Raw genomic sequence first — 21,370 nt, 5'->3', positions numbered from 1 at the left:
GTGTGACAGAGAGTGTGTGAGTGTGAGTCTCTCCAGTGTTGTTACGGTGCCACGCGTGTGTTAGCTCCTGGGTTCCACACAGGGCGTATCTGTGGGGACTGCTCTTCGCTATTTCAAACCAGAAGAGGTGAAAGCACAAAGATACAACACTTTCCAGTCACGCAGGACCCGCCGGGCAGCCGGACGCCAGAGCCCAGAAGGTGGGGTCCCCAAGAGGCAGTGCAGGTGCCTTGGTTCAGTGACTCAGGAATCGGACCAAAGAAAACAAAACAGCCACCATAGCAAGGCCTGCGCTGGACAGAGCACAGAAGTGACGGCCCCTGGGCCTGTCCTCCAGGGACGTCTGACATTCCCAAAGGAGCCAGGAAGGGGAGGCGGGGTCCAGGTGCCCCAATCTGAGAGCATCTGCAACCCCAGAAGCCGAGGAGGAACAATCTGGACGACAGGGACAGAGCTGGACAGGGCCTGGGCAGGAGGACCACCCGGCACTGAAGAGCTGACCACGGGGGAGGTGACAGAGGCTGCAAGGAGACTTGCCCAGGGAGGCACACGGAGCAGAGCCTGACACAGGAGGAAGGGCAGGGAGCAAGCCTGGGTGGTGGCCCTCGACTCCCACCCCTGTGCCCGGGAGCCCCTGCCACCTCATTCACACGTCCCCCACCTCACCCACTGGCGTTTTCAAAGTAACAATTGTGTCTCGAGTCCTTCACATACACCACACTTTCCAGGACGCAAACGGCCAAAAGCAAACTGCACTGAGGACGTAGTGTTACCAGCCCCAGCTGGACGGCACCCTGTCCTCCTACAGCCTCTGACGCGCCCTGGCCGCAGACACCCAGTGGTGGTGACTGAGCTGGAGCTGAATCGATTAGCGAGCCTGCGCTGGAGGTTTCAGGCATGAGGTTGGGACACTGGTGCGTAAGCAGATTTCTCTCCACTTCTAAAGTCGCCTCGGCTGGGAGAAGGACAGTGACACTTTCCGCTATCCCAGAGGGCAGCTGTCAAAGCTGACGCAACAATGCTCTCCCTTCACAAAGCCATTCTCAGACAAAAGCAGGAGGAACCTGGACGGTGAGGGGATAGAGACAGAGGCTGGAGGGGGGCAGGCTCCCTGCCCACCACGTTGGGGAAAGTGGGGGAAGGTTTGCCAGCTGAGAACCTTGTGGGGGTACAGGAACCCCCATGTCCGCCGTTCTGCATGCTGCCAGCTCGACCCGCGTGCATCTGTTTCCATTTGACGCAGACAAAAACCTTGCTTCCCTCTGGTTAACATCAAAGCTGCAGACCTGGCCTCAGCTCATTGTCACAGCTGCTGTCGCTAGAAACCCAGCCACGATTACAAGGCCTTGTGCTCAGAGTGTGGAGAGGGAAGCAGAAGCTGGGCAACTACAATGGAGCAGACCCCTCAGGACGCAGGATGTGCCCACATCCCAGCCTCACACTGATTTTGGGCAGAGCCCAGCAGTGTGGGACCCGGCCAGCCAGCTGGGTAGGACCCTGGACTCGGCTCTCCCGGTGTGATTGCAACCTCAGGCCCGGCCATCTCCTTCCCACTTGGCTTTTTCTTATCACGCTGCCTGAATCTGAGTGACAAACAGGGATCTTCACCAGTTTCAACAATACACAGATTTGTAAGGATTTCACGGACCCAAAAACACCACACAAATTAGCACAGGCCCTGGGGGTCTCAGAAGAAATTAGATGCAGGACTTCAGTGAAAAGTAACGGGTGCTGCCTCTCCTTTCTTTGTCTTTCTGGTGTCCTAGGACCAGGACCGGGGTGGCATGTTGGGGGGCAGCTGCTCTGTCCACTCTGACTCTCCTGGAAATGCCCAGAGGATGGAGTTGGGTTAAACTTAGGTCAGAGCGGAAAGAAATGACAACAGCAGTGCAGATGTTGAAAGCTCATAAAAATGAATGCAGGGCTGCAGTTACCCGCCCCCCAGCCTGGCACATACCTGGCACTCAAACATTTGGGGAATGAACACAGAGTCTATGTGAGATTGTACTGGACACGTGGTATCTGATTTTGCTGGCCCTTGGCGATCTCTGTCCTCTTCTCTCTCCCACCCATGCTGGCATTTAAGCTCCTGTGACAGTCCCTCCGGCCACTAGGCATGTGCCCATCCTGGGCTTCTGTCTCCAGTGCCCCTCTGCCCCTTGGCTGGGCTTTGCAAACCCGGGTCTTGTACGTGGACTCGCGGGAGGCTGGTGGGGACGTCACCCTCCTCTCGCTGCTCTGTCCCTCCTTCCCCACACTCCCTCCCACGTGCACGTCGCAGGGTGTGTCCCACAACCACTCACATTCAGTTGTCTCTGCAAATGTCACTGAGTCCCACCCTGACAAGTTTCAGTGCACAGCAGTGGGCACGTGATCTGTCCTTGAAGAAGTTTGACGAATGAATAAATGACCTTCAGTGGATTCACATCAAACTGGGAGGCAAAGGGGTTTCCGTGACCAGAGTTTCACAGCCAATCACAGGACAGCAAAGAAAAGGACCACGAACCCCTTGTCACCCTGCAAAAAAGAACTGAGGGCACAAGAAGTACCCGTGATGCAATATCAGCACCGTTCTACTTCATGAGGGCGGGAAGGGGGACGTGCCGACTTGGGGTTCAGCATGGAGGGTGCCCCCACTTCCCAGGGGCACTGTCCTGCCCCTGCTTCCACTGGCCTGTCACCCAGTCCTGGGCGGCAACTTGGCGTAGAAATGATGCCCCTGGAGCGAGTGTGCAGAAGAGCCTGAACTCGGCAGCATCCGCAGCGCAAGCAAGGCCTCTGTGCTCGGCTTCCAGGGCCCCCTGTGCGGGTCCACACGGCAGCCTGTGCAGCCTGTGCTGCCGTGAAACGAAGCCCTCGCTGTCCTGGAGTCAGGGCAACGACTCCACTGCCGCCTGCGTTTCCGGAAGCTCAGGGTGACACTCCGTGTCCAGTTCCAGGACCGTCTTCCTCCCAGTCGCCAATTTTAACAACAGTGTCCTTTTCCCATGTGTTTTCTGACCATTTCCTAATATTTACCTTAGTTGCCCTGTATGCACCGGTGTCCGTGTGTTTCCAGGGTGGTTGTGTCCTGCAGGAAACAGACAGACCCCCGGTCACACGTCACATGACTCAGGGCAGCATCGGGAACCCAGTGCTCACTGTAGGGACCCCATGAGACCGAGGACCCGCGACCGCCATCGATTGCTTGGACCACACGAAATGGCCAATAATCGATCACCTTTGCGTGTGTGTGTGTGTGTGACTCTGAATTTAACCTTATTTTATTTAAGTGTAGTTGGTATACAATATTATATTAGTTACAGGTGTGTAATATAGTAATTTAACATTTTTATACCTTACAGTGTGATCACCCCACTAAGACTAGAACCCAACTGTCACCCTTCTGTCACCCATCTGTCACCCTTCTGTCACCATGCACACTTATCGTGATATTATTGGCTAGAGGCCCCTTCCCCTTTTGCATCCATTGCCCTCCCCCCAGCAGCCATCAGGTTGGTCTTTGTTTCTGAGTCTGCTTTTGTTTTATTTGTTCATTTGTTTGTTTGGTCCACTTACTTATAAGTGAAATCATCTGATGTTTGTCTTGCTCTGTCTGACTTCTGTCACGTATCATGAGGCCCTCCACATCCCCATCACTTCTGACCTACAAAAGTGGCCATGCTTTTCAGGCTGATTCCTGCTTTCTGGGTTAATTTCCAAGCCTTTGGGGTTTCCTGGTTTTGGGGCCTCTGACCACAGTGGTTCGCAGGCTCAGGTGTGTGGTGGGATCTTCTCTGAAGCTTCTAGATATCCTGACCCCGGGCCTTCCCCCCGAATATCCCTTAGGACTGGACACGGGTACCAATATTTTTAGGTGAGTCCACTGAGCAGAAGTAGTTGACAACCCTCCATGTTTCAAATAAAGGCCTCAGAATAGGTCTCATGAGCTCCGCCAAGCTCATCGTTATCAGGACCGAGACACCCGTACAGACCAAGAGACTGACCCGCAAGCTGGGTCTCTGGGTTGGACCCCAAGCCTGCGTCGTTTCCAGTGTGTGATCCCGTGGTCCCAAGGTTACCGGGGGGGAAGGCCAGGAATCCGTGTCCTGCCTGCCCCCTGTGTGCCGTTAGCTGATGCTATCCTTTCCTTTTCCGAATCCGCCAGGCGCAGGAATGGCCTGATGCTAAGCACACCATCCCCACCTCCACTTAGGAAACGTGGTCTGTTGTCGGAGGCGCTTCTTCTAGAAAACACCTGTTTTCCAAAACAGAAAGGAGAGAAAGAAGCCTGCCCGTCCCCCAGTCTCACCGTCTGCGTCCGTGCTGCTCGTGCCTGCAGAACCATCTGTGAGCGGGCCCTGCCCCCATGGGGTGTTTGGCGAGGGCTCGCCTCACCGAGGGGCCTCCCGTTACCCACCTTGGCTCAGCGCCCCAAGGCCAGTGATGTAAGCCAGATGCCGAGGGCTTCAGGCTGAGTCTGACGTCATCCCCTGTCAGGGCCTCCGGCCTCTCCCACCACCAGCCAGCCGCTGCCGTGTGTGCCGAAGTTCAAGGTGGGCGCTTGGTGTATCCTTCCATACGGGGCTTATTAGCAAGCCGGGCTGCGTGTGATAAATTGGCCGTGTGCTGCGTTTGGACTCGCAATGCTCTGCAGGTTTTTCTAATTTAGCTTTGCCATGGCTCAGCCAAGATGGGACTGAGGGCGGAAGAGAGGAAAGGGGGAAACGAGAAAAGAGCTTGTGTTGTATATCAAATCCTCGTTGCGCCTTGGCTGGCTCTGAAATGAAAGGCCTTTTAAGCTGCCACCCTCCAGGCGTCCAGAGAGCTGTCTTCCTGGGGCCTCGCGTTTTTCTTGTGAGTGAAGGGCCCCAGCTCTTTCATGATGACTCCCCCATTCATTATGAGTGGCTGCGGCTTTGCTCCAAAGCCGGCCCTTTCTTCTTTTCCCTTCCTTTTAAGTTTGGACGGAAATGTGCACACATTCACCCCCACACACACCTCCTCAGAACCAGCACCCAGGTGGGTGGGGGGCAGGCGGGGGAGGGGCAGGGGGGACCCGCCAGGCTGCGTCCTGTGTCAGCCGCTGTACTTGCCGCCTTGAGACGCTTGGGATCCTGTCTTCCCAGGCTGTGCGTGCGTGTGTGCGTGCATGTGTGCGTGTGTGCGTGTGTGCGTGCATGTGTGCGTGTGTGTGCGTGCGTGTGTGCGTGTGTGCGTGCCTGTGCAATGGAACAGCGAGTCTGTCTCCCATCAGAGCGACTGATGTTCCTGCCCCCCTGACGCTGGCCTTCCCGACTGTGTTTTCTGAGTCCCTCCTGCTGCACCCACATCAAAGGGCAGGAATCATGTGGCCCTTGGTGCCAGGCCTGCCTTAGTCTGCTATGGCCACTGAGCACTTCCCGAGGGCAACACCTGGGGAGCAGATGCCAGCTCAGTGGCCTTGAACGAGGACAGCCCCAGCCCGTGCCACCTGCCCCCTCGCCTGTGCTGACTTGGAGAGAAGGCGAGTTTTCCTGCTTCCTCTTCCTTCCCACAGTGTCACGGGGTGCTTTACGGCCGTTCTCTGCCAACAACCCCTTACCCCAACCCATCCTATTCCAGATCACCCCTGAATGTACTCAGGCTAGTCCTGGGACACAGAGGAGAGAAGCACACAGCTTAGCGGATCTGTTCTGGGCTTTGGACTGGACAGGCGTGGCCGTCCCAGCTGGCTGCGTCACTGTGCTTTTGTCAGTTAATTAGCTTTCCCTACCTGCACGCTCCCCCACCCCAGGGCAGGAGGTGCAGTGGCTGTGCCCCCTCACACCCGGGTCACCAGGCTCTGGAGCAGCCTTGGCTCGGAAGAGCTCAGTTCCCCATCGTCACCACGATGGTTCCTTACACATTTCCAGTGTCAGAGCACTTCCCCCGGCTGCTCCTTTTCCTGAGAAGGGATTTCAGGTCCTACTTCAATGGGGGAAGGGCAGAGGCTGGGAGGTGGGGGGAGGTCGTGGGCATGGCCTGAACACCTGACCACCCCTGCTCCCAGCGTGACAGGGACCCAAGGTCTCAGGCTCTGTGGCTCTGGTACTCAGGTCTCTCCATTCTAAGTGGACATTTTTCCTACATTCAAACGTTTCTGAAATCAAGATGTATTTTCAGTTAATGTGTAGATCTAATATGGAAGCATTTTTTTCTTGGAAGGGAACCACACTATTGCCGGTGCATCCGAGCACTGATGCGTCATTAGAGTCCAGAAGATGAAGTATTTGGCAGGGAGTGTGGCTGCTCAGCCGTCCTCTGTGCACAGTCTGCTTTAGAATGGCCAGGCGGCAGCTGGCCCATGTGGGGACCCGAGGATTTCCGTACCATTCCGGTAGGAAACGGGCGGGGAGAGTCGGGTTCCGCTGCCATTCCTGGGACCCTCGCCCGTGACCTCATTTAGATCTGACCCTGCCCCTAACTCAAACTCACAATGTGGGGTGACTTGACCAGCTCATAACCTTTGGTGTGTGACTCCCACACGTGAAGACCAGGCTGAGTCTCAGAGCCCTGCAGAGTGAGGACCCCTCACAGGCACCCCCTGCCCCCCGCAGTGTCTGATAGTTGGTCATTTACTGAGCGTCCACAGGGGATAAGGGCTTGGGGTACAGAGGTGACTGTGCCACAAAGTGACAGGCTGAGAGAGGAGATGGGTGGGAAAGACGCGTTTCCTAATTGCACGAGGACCCCAGGCATCTGCTTCTCCCTGTTCCTCACGGTTCTGCGGGTTGGGGTTCGTATTCCCACTTCACAGAAGGGGAGCTGGCACTGTCAGTGGCTCCGAGACCTGCCCGTGGACGGGGCACTGGGTCCTGAGACCTGACGTAATACTGCAGCCAGCCCCGCCTCGGCGCTCCTGACCCCGTTCCCCGGCTCTGCTTTTGCTTTTTTTTTTTCCACTTCTTTGTTTTTTCCATGCCGTTTACTACTTTCTCATGTACCGTATCGCTGACTTTCCATTTTAGTGGTTGTTTCTTAATTTTCTGTCTCAGTCCCCCAGGGTGAAAATGCCACAGGGCTGCTGTTTCGTTCGCTGAGAGCACAGTGTTAATAAAAGTTGTGGAATAAATGAGTTGCTAGATGGTTCCAAAGACTCCTCTGATCCCTGTTGTAACGTGAGTCCATAATAAGTGTTCTTGAGAGGTTTAGATAAAATGCTAAGGGGCTCAGAGAAAGAATACAACACGTTGACCAAACCTGGCTGCACAGTCTGAAGAGAATAAACAGTTTCCCAAAGGATGGCCCGCTGGTGACTGTTTCAGAGCCACCTCAGGACGGGCCAGCAAGGCGGGTTTCTGGATCCCTCCCCACATGCTGTGCGTTACATGTTCTGAGCCCAAGCTTTTTAATGCATTTCCCAGGTGGGCGGTGTGTACCCGCAAAGCCCGAGAGGCGCTGAGGGTTCCAGGGGGGGGGGGGGGCTGGGAAGGAGGCAGGCAGGGCAGCAGTGACGCAAATGCTTTGACAGATGAGGAGTTGAGGGCCAGACGAGTTTAGTCACTTGTCCCAAGTCACAAGCCAACAAGTGGGAGATGGGTGTCGAGGGTCTCCCTGGCGTATTCCACGGGCTGTAGGGATGTTTCACTTCTTCACACCCCTGCAAAGGGGGACTCCGTTCTGGGCGCTCACGGACGTTTGCTGAGCGAGCTGATGTCTCGTGCTGTGACACCAGGGTGACTGATGCTCCAGGCCTCTCCGTCTTGGTGGTGGGGCCTCCTCATTACGTGAGCCTCCGGCCAACCCCCCACGTCCCAGACGTCAGAACCCAGGGCCTTGCGTAGCTGCCAGCAGACAGACCGGCTGCTCTACCCCCTCTGGTGGGAAGGGCGTCGGGAAGGGCGGGGACACGTGTGGGCAGCAGGTAGGAGGGCGAGGCTGAGACTCCCGCGTCCACTGGTCCAGTCTGGCTGGGCCGCTCGGTGCTTGTAAAGCGTCACAACCCTCCCCCATCCTGAGGTTGACAACACGCGCACAGAGGTTTCCGTGCAGCCTCAAGGGGCACTTGCCTCCCCGCCAGCACCCCACATGTCACCCCCAGCTCTGGGGAACCCATCAGCCCTTTACCTTGCCAACCAGTGGCTCAACTCAAAAACAACAATAAAAACAGGAAGACTGTCATAAAGTTTTATTTTTACTACAAGTTTCCAGGAAAAAAGAAAATGAGAGAAAGCAAAGCACACCCTGACGACACCCCACGTCCTGTCACATCCCATTTGTCCCGGGGCAGCCGTGGGGCGTGTGATCCGCAGCCAGAAACAAAGTGGGGCTGGCAGAGCCGGCCGGCCGTCTGTGTGACGTGCCCGTGCTCCCAGATGGCGCTTCCTCTCCAGCTTTCTGGTAACAATCTCCTCCGTCTAACGAAATGAGGCAGAAACTGCCCTGCGCGTCCGTGGGGGTGGTGAACCCCGCCCCCCCCAGCCCAGCTCCCGGTGAGAACCTCTGACCCCAGCACCGCTCAGCCATTCTGTACACATTGTGCTGCCCTTGTTGTCACGGGCCACACTTGTTCCTCTGTCCTTTCAAAGCATGTGTGTGTGAGTTTCTCAAGGGCAAGAACTCTTTCCTCCTCTTCTCGCAACCCAGGCCCAGGCCACCCAAAGGGCGACCAGTACTTCCTCCAGGAAGCCTCCTGGGACTGCGCCCTCCGTGCCCCTGGGCATGTGCCTCCTACTGCAGTCTCCCCCTGTTAGAGCTGTGCAGTCAGCATCCTGAGTGCAGAAGCCACGCGGCACGTCTTGGAGCTGGTGGTAGCAGAAGACAACCTCAACTCACTACGTAGGGCTTAGCTGGCTGCCACGTGCTCTGAGCTGGACCCCAGCCGCCCTGTAGCTCACCCGTCACTGTGCCCCCGGTGGCAGCAACATAAGGCAGAGGGGGCGGCTCAGTGTAGGAGCAGAATGCAAGCTCTTGGGACCTTAGAGTCCTAACCAAGGAGGACTTTATCGTTGTCACTTTATGGCCACTTGATGTCACTCCAACAGTGAACTCTCCTGTCCCATTTACATGAGTTGTAAATGTGTTTTCACACTCCTGCCTGGTGAGGTACTTTCTGTAATGCTGATGCTTAATTACCTGACAATGGCCCCTCTCCTGGGGGAGGGGACAGAGGGGCTTATGTGCCTGAGGCTTGGCTCAGACCCGCTGTCCCCAAAGGGTCCCTCCAGACCTACGCAGCCCCCAGCTCTCCCCAGCCTTCACTTCTCACTCATTTTCCCTCTGTTCCCTCTGTCAGATCCCAGAGCACAGCAAGGAACCTTCTGGGTTTTTAGGAGATTTCATTGTACTTGGTAATGTGTGATTTATAAACATAAATAAAATAAATAGGATTCTGAGGGAATAAATTCTAACAGGAATACAATAAATCTCCTCCCTCCGATGCCGTCTCTCCGATGTTCTCTCCCCATCACCTTTGGTCCCTTCTTTCCATCAGAAGAAAGTTGGGGGAGGGGAGGCGAGGAGGGAGTGGGGGAGCGTGTGTGAGGAACAGAGCACAGGCTGCATTGAAATGTAAATTCCTTCAAATTATTAGGCACCAGAGAGCAGCTCTCACCAGCCCTTTGTTCCTCAGAGTCACAACGTGGAATCTGGAAGAATAAATATCAGTCAGATCTCAGCCACACAAAGACACCCGAGCCCCATGTAATCGGAGCCCCAGGTCCACAGAGAGCCCCGTTCCTTATCAGCAAGGTCCTGGTCACCGCAGCCCCCACCCCTCGCCCCCCAGTCTGAATCCCTGTGCCCAGGGCTTGTCCTGTCTGCCTGCCCGCCTCCCGCCCCTGCCCCGTCAGCTGTCTGGAAAGCTGGGCCTTCTCCTCCTCGGCTGCAAACACAGGCCATCTGGATCACACCGTCTCCCAGCCTCACGCTGGGGACGCGGTGGGACTTCTGTCCACGGGAGGGTCCTTCCCGGGCGTGTTTGCCCAGAGCAAGCTCCTCACGGTGGATGAACAAGCCGTCGTCTGGGTCTGCGCAGAGCTCCCTCGGGTCCATCACCCAAAGCCAGCCGGGCCTCACCTCACCTTCTTCCCACCTCAGACGGGACAGTCAGCTGAAAACCCACAGGGTGGCAAGGGCACATGTCACAGGCGTGCCTACCAGGGGTGCCAGCGCCCCCGCAGACCCCGGGCTGCCTGCCTGCCTCTCAGGTGCCCCCTCAGTGTGCTGGGACCCAGGGCGTGTGTGTGCCCTTTGTCCTCGCTCCACTGCTCTCTGTCCCTATCTCGTCGCCTCATTCCGGGCCCTCAGAACATGGCTGCCAGGTCGGGTCCATCGTGTGATACACTGAGGGACGTGTGCTCACATGTGCTCACGTGAGCTCGTGCGCATGGCTGGACACAGGGCGGCAGCCACGAGGAGGGAATCGCATCGTCTCGCATCTGAACGTCCACACTCACCGTCTTTCTTGGCCGTGGTGGGTTTGCCAGAGCGATGGTTCCTGTGAGAACAGGCCTCCGTCCTTACCTGCCGGGTCTTTGCTGTCTAGCCGCTCTCGGTAACGGTAACGCCTGTCACCTGTGTCAGCACTTGTCAGACCTGCCTCGCAGGATCTCTGTCTGGCTGTCCTTTCAGACTGGAACCTCTCTACGAATGTGGATCACTCAGTAGTCACTTTGTGCAGAGTCCCAGGCACAGCCTCTGGTCAGGGAAGGCCCCAGGACGCGCCTGCGGGGCTGAGGGCAGCTGGGTGGCCGGCCCGCACCCCGTCACAGGCTTCCTTTACCAAATGCATCGTCCCTGCCCAGGGCCTGGGAGTCTGCAGGCTGTGGGAAGACAGGGAGCACAGGGAAAGCGGGTGTGTGCTGCGTCCTATGTGGGGGACTGACACCCTCCCCGGGCTCCTGAAGAGTTATCACCGTGCGTTATGGGCATGTGCTCTGTGCTGTGTGCGTAGAACGTGCCGAGCTGAGAGCAGTCACCAACTGCCTGGTGTCCTTACAGTGCCCCCGTTAGCACAAGAACAGTGGCTACTTGCCGTGACAAGCGTTGAGATGCTCCCGGCCGTGGTGCCGCACTGGTCATCATTGTCGGTCCCTCCGCCCTCCCTGTCGGCCCCCCTCACAGGTCATCTGCAGTGGGGGCTGCATCACGTCCACACACACGTCACATCTTCTGAGCCTGACACAGACGGGAAGGCAGCCAGTGGGCGTCACACCGCTGCCTGAGGACCGTTCTCAGAATCTGTCCGACCGCGGCTCTGACCCCACGTTTTCCAGTCAAGATAGACAGTGAACTCATTAATGTCGTCTTTTAGTTCTGGTTTTCGTGACTGAAACACAGTCAAACCCTGTGTGGCCTTAGTCCATCCAGATTGGACTGCGCCTTCAGAAGGGCGTGAATGTAGTGGACACTGAACCACCGCAGGTCTGTGGAGAGAAGGGCTCCCCGGGGGGTGGCCTCTGGCAGTTTGTCAGGCGCCTCCCCTGGGGCCGCACGAGTGATCACGCTGACGTGTGAGACCCGGGGGCTGTGGGCACGCGTGGGGCTCGCACACGGCGCCAGGAGCATCCCCTTGATTCTGTCTTTTCAACCACATGTCTTTCCACGTTTGAAGCCGCCTACCTCCCTATAAAACCTACGTTTTAGCAAAAAGCCCAAGGCCGTGGAGGGGAAGGGCACTGCTTCTGTCTGCTCAGCGTGGTTCTTCGCCCCGTCCCGCCACTCCCCACAGGTTCCCCTACAGGAAGAGGGAAGCAGACAGGCCTCGTTTCCTCTGCCCGTCACACCGTTCACGGCAGAGCTCAGGACCTGTTAGGACACAGCACAAACGGGCGACACTTGTCTAACGTCTGCATGGACTGATCATCTTCTCTTAAGAAAACAAATTGCTCCCCACAGGCTCCTAAATGCCATGCACGGGCTGGTCAACGGTGGGTCCCCAGTGCTGGGGACACTCCTGAGAGCAGAGCCATGAGGGCTGAGACACCAGGTCCTGGAAAGGGCTCTTCGTGTTACTTGAAAACTGTGCCTGACGATCCTTTGTTCGGGGGGAGGCGTGCTTACCTTCTCCCAACTCACTGTCAACTTTTAAGAATCACTCTCTCTTCAGTAGCACTGCCACCCACGTCCTGAAAGAAAAGATGGCAGCCGCCGGTTAGTATTTTGCTTTCTTTATGGAACAACCACAAATGTTTATTGAGCACCATTTTGCGGCCGACACTGAATCTAGGCACTAAGGACTCAGCAGTGAAAAGGAAAGCCGACAACTATTCCACTCTCGATGAAACTTAGACTCCGGCGAGGAGCAAACAGACGATAGACATTGAACGAGTGAGTTATATAGGGTGTCAGATGGTGAACAAGGGAAGAGAGAGAGGATAGGACATGCTTTTCAAAGGGTGATTAGCAAGCGTGTCTTTGGTATGATGACTTTCGAAGACAGACTTCACCGCAGTGACAGGGTGAGCTCCTGGAAACCCCCAGGAAGGTTCTCCCAGGTGGAGGGCGCGGCAAGTCCAACGAGCCTGGGGGGCACTGTGCTGCCTCGCTGATGTGAGAGCTTTGATTCTGAGATGGAAAGCCATCGACAGGGGAGGCACAGGATCTGATCTGGGCTTTCGAAAGGCTCCTGCTGGTAGCTGGCTTGAGAATCGAGTGCAGGGGGACGAGGGTGAAAGCAGGGAGGCCATCGTGGTGGCCTCCTTAATCAAGGATGGAGAGAAGGTGCCGAGCAGTGGTTGAGATCGGGTGTGCTCTGCCGGTAGAGCGTGTAGGGTGGGCTGGTGGTTGGTCATGAATATGGGAAAAAGGGCCCCAGGACGACACAAGGTTTTTATCTGAGAAAATGTAAGAATGAAATAGCCATTTGCTGAGGTGAGAAGAATGGGGTGTGGAGAAATGAGGTGCAGGGACGACGAGGTATGAGGTTGGAGACATGGAAAGTTTGGGATGCCCTGTGGACATTCTGGGTTAAATGCTGAGTAGGCGGCTGGACTCCGGGGAGAGGCGAAGGCTGCGGCCATTGATTTGGGAATCCGTAGCATACGGGGTCTGCCTGACGTCACGAGGCTGGGTGGTGTCCTGTCAGAAGGGAACAGAGACACAACAGAGTGGGGCTGAGCTCTGTGCCATGGCTTCCTCTCGAGTTTAAAGATCCACGAGGAGGAATCAGCAAAGGCGGCAGGAGAAGGAATTGCCAGTGGGTTAGGAAGTGGACGGGAAGGTTCGTCCCTCTGGAAGCCAAGTGACTAGGAGAGTGAGCCTGGTGTCAGACGACGGGACAGCTGGACGAGGACCGGGATGGACCACGGGACTTCGGCACAGGGATGTCACAGGCCATCTTAGCGAGAGCACAGAGGCTGACAAGCGCGTGTGAAAGGAATGTGGGATCCTGGCAACAGAGTAGAGGCAAGAACTCACGTTTTATCCTAACAGGCAGCAGACATGAGACAATAAATGCACAAGGCGTGGGGTCCAGACATGTTTTTGTTTTCCTTTTTTAAAAACATGGGAAAATCATGCTATCTTTATATCTGGATGGGAATCACCCGATAAATGGGAAATTTGATGGTGCAGCAGAGGGAAGGGGGCATTGCCGGGAGAGCTCCTAAGTAGCAGAGACAAGACTGGGCGTGATTTACCACCCCAGCTAGCACCCCACTGCGCGTTCACTCACTCATTCAGCAGGGTTTATGTGTGCTGGGCCTGTGTGGGAAGGACAAAAATAAGGATTTAAAGATGAGGAAAATATTTCCTATCTGGGGAAATATGCCTATTGCCCCAAAGAAAATTAAGTCTACCGGGGGCCATAGGATATGTGATAAACCTCATAAAAGAGTCACAGCCAAATGCAACAGGGCTTTAGAGAGAAGAAAAGATGTAGAGTCAAGTCTCAAAAAAGATGACGGATGAAGAGCATTTCACCCAACAAGGGAGAGGGAACAGCGTCCCCGGCAAGGCCAGCAGCGTGAGCAAAAGCACTGATGGGGAAACCGAGCCAGTACATGTCATCGTCTCAGTGGGACCTGTCGTCCCCACCACCTGCATCACTGTTGGTGGTGTTTTGTTTTCCACCGTTACAAAGATCAAGAGAGACAGACTTTCTAGGGAAAGATCCGAGATTAAATCTCAGCATTCATGATATGAAATACTCATTACTCAATGTCCCCTTTCAAAGTCAAGTCTAGTTAATAAAAATAAACGCGAGAGATGTGATCTCTGGTCTTTGTAAAGATGGAAACACATTTAAGTGTGGCCAACACATAGCACAAATCCAAGGGAGAGGTTAGCGTAGGGTCGGGAATACTTCTGCCTTATCTACACACACACACACACACACACACACACACGCGCGCGCACGCGCGCGCACACACACAACGGCTGGCTGAAACCACCTTGCTATCTTACTATTTCCGGATGTCATCGTGAAGGCTCCCCTCCCTGTGCTGTATCTGAGACAGAGAGGAGAGAAGAAACTTCCTGTGACTGCATGCATTGAGCCAGCACTGACCACCGCTGTGTGATGGGCACGTGCCAACTCCAGGCAGTGTAGGGACCGTGGACAGGGACGCAGGGCACAAAGCAGTCCTCAGTCTTCTGCCATGCTCCACACACGTGCACTGACGGTACTCAGAAGTCGGGCGAGAGGGTTAGCAACAGCGTTGCAACAAGTCCATGAACTTAATTGTCAGACCTCGTATAATGGGAGCATTATATGTAATGCAGTTATTGTAAAGGTTTTAGATAACATATGTACAGTGCCTGGTACGTAGCACACCGTCAATAAATAACACCGTTTTTGAACATGTATCATCAAGTACGATACCTCGCCCCTTGGTTGGACTGTGCTCTGCCACTCGCTGTGTGACCTTAGAAGAGTCTTACATAGTTCCGCGTTTTCAAAATGCTGTCATAATATTATCAGGATTATCGTAAGGACTGAACGCAGTAGCGCATTTAAAACTGTGCCCCGCGTGTAAAACCATCGAGAAATGATAGCTGTAATTATTCCGTACATTGCAGTGCGAGGGGCTCCTGTTCTTCATGTATAGATGGAGAGAGCGGGACAGCGTGGTCCCTCGTTCTTCCTATCGGTGGCACACTGTGATGACAGGACATGCTCTGCCAAATGGGCCAGCATCCCCAAGGAGAGCAGAGTGTCGTGCAGGGGAGGAAAAGCCAAGAAAGAGGACAGCCACGGAGACAAATTCTGCCACGGCCACACAGCTCTCCTGCAGAAGATGCCCACTCAGTGTGCGACCCCCAGGAAAGGTCAGCCCCCAAAGCCATTCCACAGACGCCCTCAGCCACCAGCTGTCCAGGTCCTGGCTCTCTCCCCCCAGGGCTCATGGACACTCAGCTCTACTCCTGACTCACAAGCTGTCCCCTGGTGCAGCAGGAGAGTGAGAGCTGCCAGGCCCAGGGCAGAACCCGGCGAGGACGAGCTGGCGGCCGGGCCCTCCCTGGGCCTGCAGGAAACCCAGAGAGCATCAGAGGAACTGATCTGAGGGGTGCGTGTGTCTATATTCCAGGCAGAGGCCAGGCCAGCAATATTTAACCCCCACGTTCTCCTAGAGGGTCACCCCGAGGCCCCGCATGTCACAGAACAGAGGTCAGCCCCTGAGTGAGGGAGGTCGCCGCTGACACGGGTTTGAGGCCGAGGGCTCGCAGGCCCTGCTGTGCTGCAGAACCAGTATGTGAAAAGGCGGCGTGTCAGCAGCCTCGCCGAGGACACCAGGACCACGACAAGGGACCTCATGCATGAGGGCTCATCTGTCCTGAGTGGGGACCTTGGCTGGACGGGCCGGGCAGCGAGCGCTGTGACCGTGACCCGCAGAGGGAAAGAGCGGGGGCTGGGCGGTGCCCCGCGTGTTGGCCCCGCGTGTCGGCCCCGCGTGTCGGCCCCGCGTGTTGGCCCCGCGTGTTGGCCCCACGGGAGCTCTAAGCCTGCGGGGCACAGGCAGGGTCTGCCCTGCTCACGCGGCCACGGCCACGTGTAAAGGACAAGCCGCGCACGCTTGGGCACAAACGGGAAGAAACCCTCTGCAAAAACGGCCACGCGGGAGCAAAACCCACAGCCCCGGGGAGGGAACCAGACTCGGCAAGTCCATTTCCAGGCGAGCGACGCCCTCTAGCGGCGCGAGCGCCAGGTGCAGGCGACGGGGACAAAAGGCGCACGAGCCCCAGGGCTGGGGACCAGCCGCCTGCGCAGGGGCTGGAGGCGCCTCTGGACTGAGGGCGGGGGCCCGACCCTTCCCACCCCGATGGGCGGCTGCATCCCTGACCCGTCGTTCTCATCCATTCTCAGAAGACAGAGATCGCTCGGTCACTGCTGTGTCACAGACAAGCTGACGAATGCAGTGACAAAGGCCACGTTCGTAGAGTAAACGTGCAGCTTCAGTCTGTGGCCGTGGAAATGGGCATTTTCATAGGAATGCCACCGCGGAAAGTCAGCACCAGGTGGGAGGGGAGGGAAAGGGGGGGTGGGGGGTTGTAACACGTGCCCTGGAGCCTAGACCTTGGCGAGTCAGACCTTTGTCTCCCAGTAAAGTTCCTTCTGGAGGCGTCGCTTTCAGACGTGGAGGGGTCCCCCGTGGGCCCCTCCTCGAGCCCTGGGGCCACTCAGACCTCCGTCCCTGAGCCCTGCCCGCAGCCCCCCTTCCTCGCATGCTCCCCCCACAGCGTTCTCCTGGGGGCCGAGCACTTTCCCGAGTTTGTCCCCCGCCACGGATGACATCATTTGGTGGTTCTTTTGTAAACTTGCCTGCTTTCGTTCCCCGCCCTCCAATAATGAAGCATTCACCTCATATTTCAGAAAAAAAATGTCTTAACCGTCCATGAGTGTTAAACAGCTTTACACATGTCTACTAGTCTGAAGGGATTCTGGACTAAATTACCAAATTTTGGTTAAATGAATTCTCTCCAGACCAAATATACACATTCTCCGCTGGGGCTCAAATAGGGACACGTATGAATTAGGGAACGACACTCCCAGGTGCTGCAAACACGTCTGCAAACAAAAATCCGTGTTGCTGTCATCGTCATGTTGAAGTTCAGAAATATTTGGCCACTGACTGCAAATACACCTCCTGAAGGTCTGATCTCTTCGCCACGGGGCTTCGTGGTTATTCAGCAGAAAGGATGGAGGGGACAGAGGCCTGGTGGCCAAGTCAGTCCCCAGAGTCTCCAGTGCTAGAAGGTTTCACTTAGCTGTTAATTGCAAAAGAAACAACTCCTCAGCTTGTCCCAACTGAGGGACTGAGTGGCTAAAATGTACGTGGACGCGCAGGGGAGGAGGGGCCGCCCGGCAGCAGCCCTGAATCCAGAGGCACCCTGGGCTCAGAGTTCCTAGCACACATCCGAGCCTGTGGACGTCTCACGTTGGCAGGAGGGGGTCCTTTTCAGGCTCAGACGCTCTGACATGGTTGGGTGGGTACGGTAAGTGGCACATAAAATGGTGGGTGGGCTCCAGAAACTTGGGGTGCTCCTGGATCTTCTAATGGACAGGGCACAAGCACAGCAGGACCTGCTGGGACTCCCGCTTGGCCTGTTTGGTCCCTTTCCAGGGATGTCCCCAGGGGAGGATGGGCCCCAGGACGGTCCCCAGCAGGGCAAGGGCACGGAAAGTCAATCCACCACCTTCCCGTCTTCCCAGCCTTGTCTCAGACAGTCTGGGGACTCCAGGAAAAGATGACATTGAGACAACTTTGAAGGGGAAAGACTCCAAAAGATACCAGGCTCCCGGAGGAGTGGGAAACCGAGATGGAAACATCATGCCGACTGGGCCTCAGTCCCTGACATAATGATTCATTGATTAATTCAGCAAGTATCTGTGAGCACCTACTATGTGCTAGGCCATCACTGGGGGTATGTGGGAGAACAAATCTAGTGTTATTTACGCCTAGTGCCGAGTACCAAGTGAGATGCTGCTTATAGTTCAAACAGTGAAAACGAAAGTGGGTGAGTCAGGGCGCTGGGTCACCTGCCTCACCTCACACTCAGTGTGACACTTGACTGTTCGCCGAAGTTCCTTAAAGACAAGTCCCTCAGCTCCGTGGTCTTATATGCCCACTACCTGTGTGTACGTAGTGCGTCCTCAACAACCGTTTGTTGACCAGGAATGACTTTCTCTTTGGTGTACCCCAAAATGTCTGTGCACACAGCAGACGCTGAATAAAAGCTTGCTGGATGAATTACTGAGGGGGAACACAGTGATGCCTGTGGTTCTGTGTGGAGGAAAACCATACTCTCGTCAGCCACCTGAGCGAGAGCACCTCTGAGGGCCGCACGGTGCTAAGGGAAGTAACACTGAGGTTAGATGCCCTTGCAGGTGAGGACGCGTCGGCTGACAAGCCACACTGGTCCGGGTACCATCCCGCCTATGATGGAAGCCTTTGTCACGCTCACTTATAAAGGACTCAGGCTGGCTTTCCAGAGCACTGGGTCCCTCCAGCAACATCTGTGGGCCGAGCACTGAACCCACCTGCAGAGGTTGCAGAGGGAGCTGCTGACATGTGCTGTCCCCTTGGGCTCCCATGGCCAGGAGCTGCCCTGTGAGAAGTGGTGCAAACCCCCGGGGAAGCGCTCAGGGCCTGCCCTCAGGGGGCCTGAGGAGCCTTCTCAGGCTGGGGCCACAGGAGGCTTCTTTCCTTGCACTTGGCCCCTAAGAGAAGCCGTGGCTTAAACCCACTGGCTCTGTGCACGCAGCTCCGAGACCCGCAGACAGGCAGGCGACAGACCAGGGGGACACTGCCAGGACTGATAAAGGACTGGCATCCTCACATCACTGGAGTTACGCGATGTCACCTAGGAGGTCGGCTTGCGTGAAACAAAAAGAGCTTTGGAGTCTGGGTTGGAGAGCACGAAACACATTCTTCCTGGGGAGAACCAGGGGGCGCTGCAGAGTGCCCCCCCATGGGCTCTGCTCACCAGCCGACAAACTTCATAGGGCACGATCAACTTGTTCTGTCTTCAAACGCTCTTCATGGACCCGTCTTTAAAATGTGGACAATGGGAGGGGGTTAGGCCCTTGTGTTTCTTTTCGCTTTATTTCCTCTCTCTTCTCTTTCACTGTCTTTGTGGAACGGGCTAAGGCATGGCAGTGCCTACTGACAAAGCCCTTGATAAGGATCAGACTCGAAAACCAGTCCCAGACGTCAACGGTCGCCCAAACTAGATTGGAGAGGTGGCTTTACTAGTAATTAACTAACGTTTTTGAACCCCCGTTTTCTTGCCTCAGCTTTTTTTTTGGACCCTCTGTTTGTAAGTCTTCTCAATTTCTCCTTAACAGCTTACAACTATTTTTTACAACTATTTTTTTTCTTTTATATTCCAGCTCCAAGTTGAAAAAGAGAAAGATAAGCAGGAAAGTTCTAACAGTATTCCACTTGGAAATTATAAATGGGAAGGCACCGCAAATCAGCCCTGGGCTGAGAGGAAAGAAAACATTATTGAGATTCTCTAAGTCTGAAGGTGCCACCTGGGAGGAAAAGCTGGGAAGAAACAAACCAGTGTTTCCTTCATGCAGAAGATACTCTCTCCTCGGGAGTCTCAGCAGCCCTGAGCAATTGTACGTAAGCGTCTTGACAGGAGGGAAGAAATTACTGAACTGTGAGTCAGGAGACAGGCGTTAGATGTCTGGTTGGTGTGTGACTCTCACCAAACCCATCAGCCTTTCTCAGCCTCTGTGACTTCGGCCAGTCAGGCTCAGACCCCCATGAGGGCGCACAACCAGTGTCAGAGCATCGCTCTCTGGGGTCTCTCCGTGGATACTCCTCAGGAAGACCTCCCAAGAACTTCTGCGTGCTCCTGGGAGCCTACATTTTTACTTTTGCTACATTCTTGGAGCAGGAAAGAAACTCGAGAAGACAAGATATGAGGCAAATGAGCTAACGTGAATTATCCTTCGGGAGGTGGCCTGCGTTCAGGAAACACTGAGTGCAAGTTCCCGCAGCGGCTCTGTGTTTGCAGAGTGAGGAGTGAGGGACACACACATGACGGGAAGCAGGTCTGCGCTCAGAGGAAGGTGGTGATACGGGAGGACCCTCGGGCTCTGCTCGTCGGCGCTGCACCTTCTCCTGGCTGACCGGCTCCCTGAGATCCTCTGCTCCACACCCCAGTTTGGTGAGCACCCTAATGTCCCGTTTCCGTGACTCCTTTTCAGGTAAATTACTTATCTCCATTCCCTTAGGATTTTTATGGGGGGGGGGGGTCTTCTTGCTTCATTTGAGAGATATTCTTCTGCATTTTCGTTTTGCTTGACCTCCTATGTTTGTTTATATGAATTAGACAAAATAGCCTTCTTTTCCAGTCTCGGAAAAGTGGCCTGATGTCAAGGGCCTCGGTGTGGTGGTGGCTCGGGCAGGTAGCGGCCGAGCGGGTGCCCTAAGGCATCCTGGCGCCCGCTCCCCCTCCCCCGCGGGGCCCAGGTGGCTAGGCCAGGTGTGCGTGGTGCTGCCTCCATCCTGCCTGCTCACTTTGTTCCGGCGGAAGTGCACCCGCCATCTCGCAGGTAGGTCGGAGCACCCGGTGGATGGCGCCCTGCCCACTGTCCCAAATGGCGCCGCCCGCAGCTCCCAGCCCCTGCTGGGCTCTGTCGCGTTTGCTGTCACCGTTCACTCACGCTGCCTGCCGCCGTCTGGCAGGAGTGAAGGCCCTCCGTGGACATGTGGAGGGAGCTCGCTCGTGGGGCCACCGCGCCCTGGGCCTCCGTGGGGTCGTTTCCGGGAGGACATGGGGCGGAGAGGGAGCGGCCGGACACCGTCATGCAGAAGGGCCGTAAGGGACAAGCAGTGGTCCGTGGAGATGGAGCCCCACGCCCTGGGTTGGGAGGCACAGTGCTCCCTGGGGCGCAGGGAGGGCTGCGTTTCCAGAGTGAGCAGTTCCTATGAGGGACAGAGGAGGGCCAGCCAGGCCTAGGACGGAGGGTGTGAGGTGCGGGTGGGGGACGCGGGGTCAGAGTAAGGACCTGCAAAGCAGGAAGCCAGGGAGGGCGTTGGCGTGGGGCCTGGGAGTCAGAGGACCAGTCACGGCAGTGACCTACCTGTCCCACCAAGACCTCTGCCGCTCGCCTCGTGACCCCAGGTAGGTGAGTCGTTGGTGTGGAAGTCAGAGGGCCCAGTCCGAGCTCCCACTTTGTTGAGACAAAGCAGCTTTAGCTTAAGGAATCTCCATACTGTTTTCCATAGTGGCTGCACCACCAACGGGGCCCCAGGGTTCCCTTTTCTCCACATCTTCACCAACAAACAAGTTGTTTGTTGATTTGTTGATGGTGCCATTCTGACTGATGTAAGCTGCTGTCTCGCTGGGGTTAATTTGCGTTTCTCTGATGGTGAGCACCTTTTCCTATGTCTGTTGGCTGTGTGTCCTGTTTGGCGAAACGTCTATTCAGATCCTTTGCCCATTTTTTAATTGGGTTGTTTGGTATTAAGTT

The 21,370-nt window shown here is 55.8% G+C and overlaps 1 long non-coding RNA gene across 1 annotated transcript in view; it reads left to right on the top strand.

Annotated features, from left to right (window-relative positions):
* Positions 1–20,095, top strand: part of LOC141569347 (uncharacterized) — a 450,266-nt gene extending 430,171 nt beyond the window's left edge. The window contains exon 7 of the long non-coding RNA XR_012492884.2: positions 19,274–20,095. This is a non-coding gene — a long non-coding RNA (uncharacterized LOC141569347). The remainder of the gene's footprint in view (positions 1–19,273) is intronic.
* Positions 20,096–21,370: the final 1,275 nt, after the last annotated feature.

Source organism: Rhinolophus sinicus, chromosome 11 (genome assembly GCF_057876585.1).
Source record: "Rhinolophus sinicus isolate RSI-liver-muscle chromosome 11, RSI-T2T, whole genome shotgun sequence".
NCBI classification, from domain to species: Eukaryota; Metazoa; Chordata; class Mammalia; order Chiroptera; family Rhinolophidae; genus Rhinolophus; species Rhinolophus sinicus.
The sequence above is the reverse complement of the archived record's forward strand: the minus strand, read 5'-3'. Positions and strand labels throughout refer to the sequence as shown.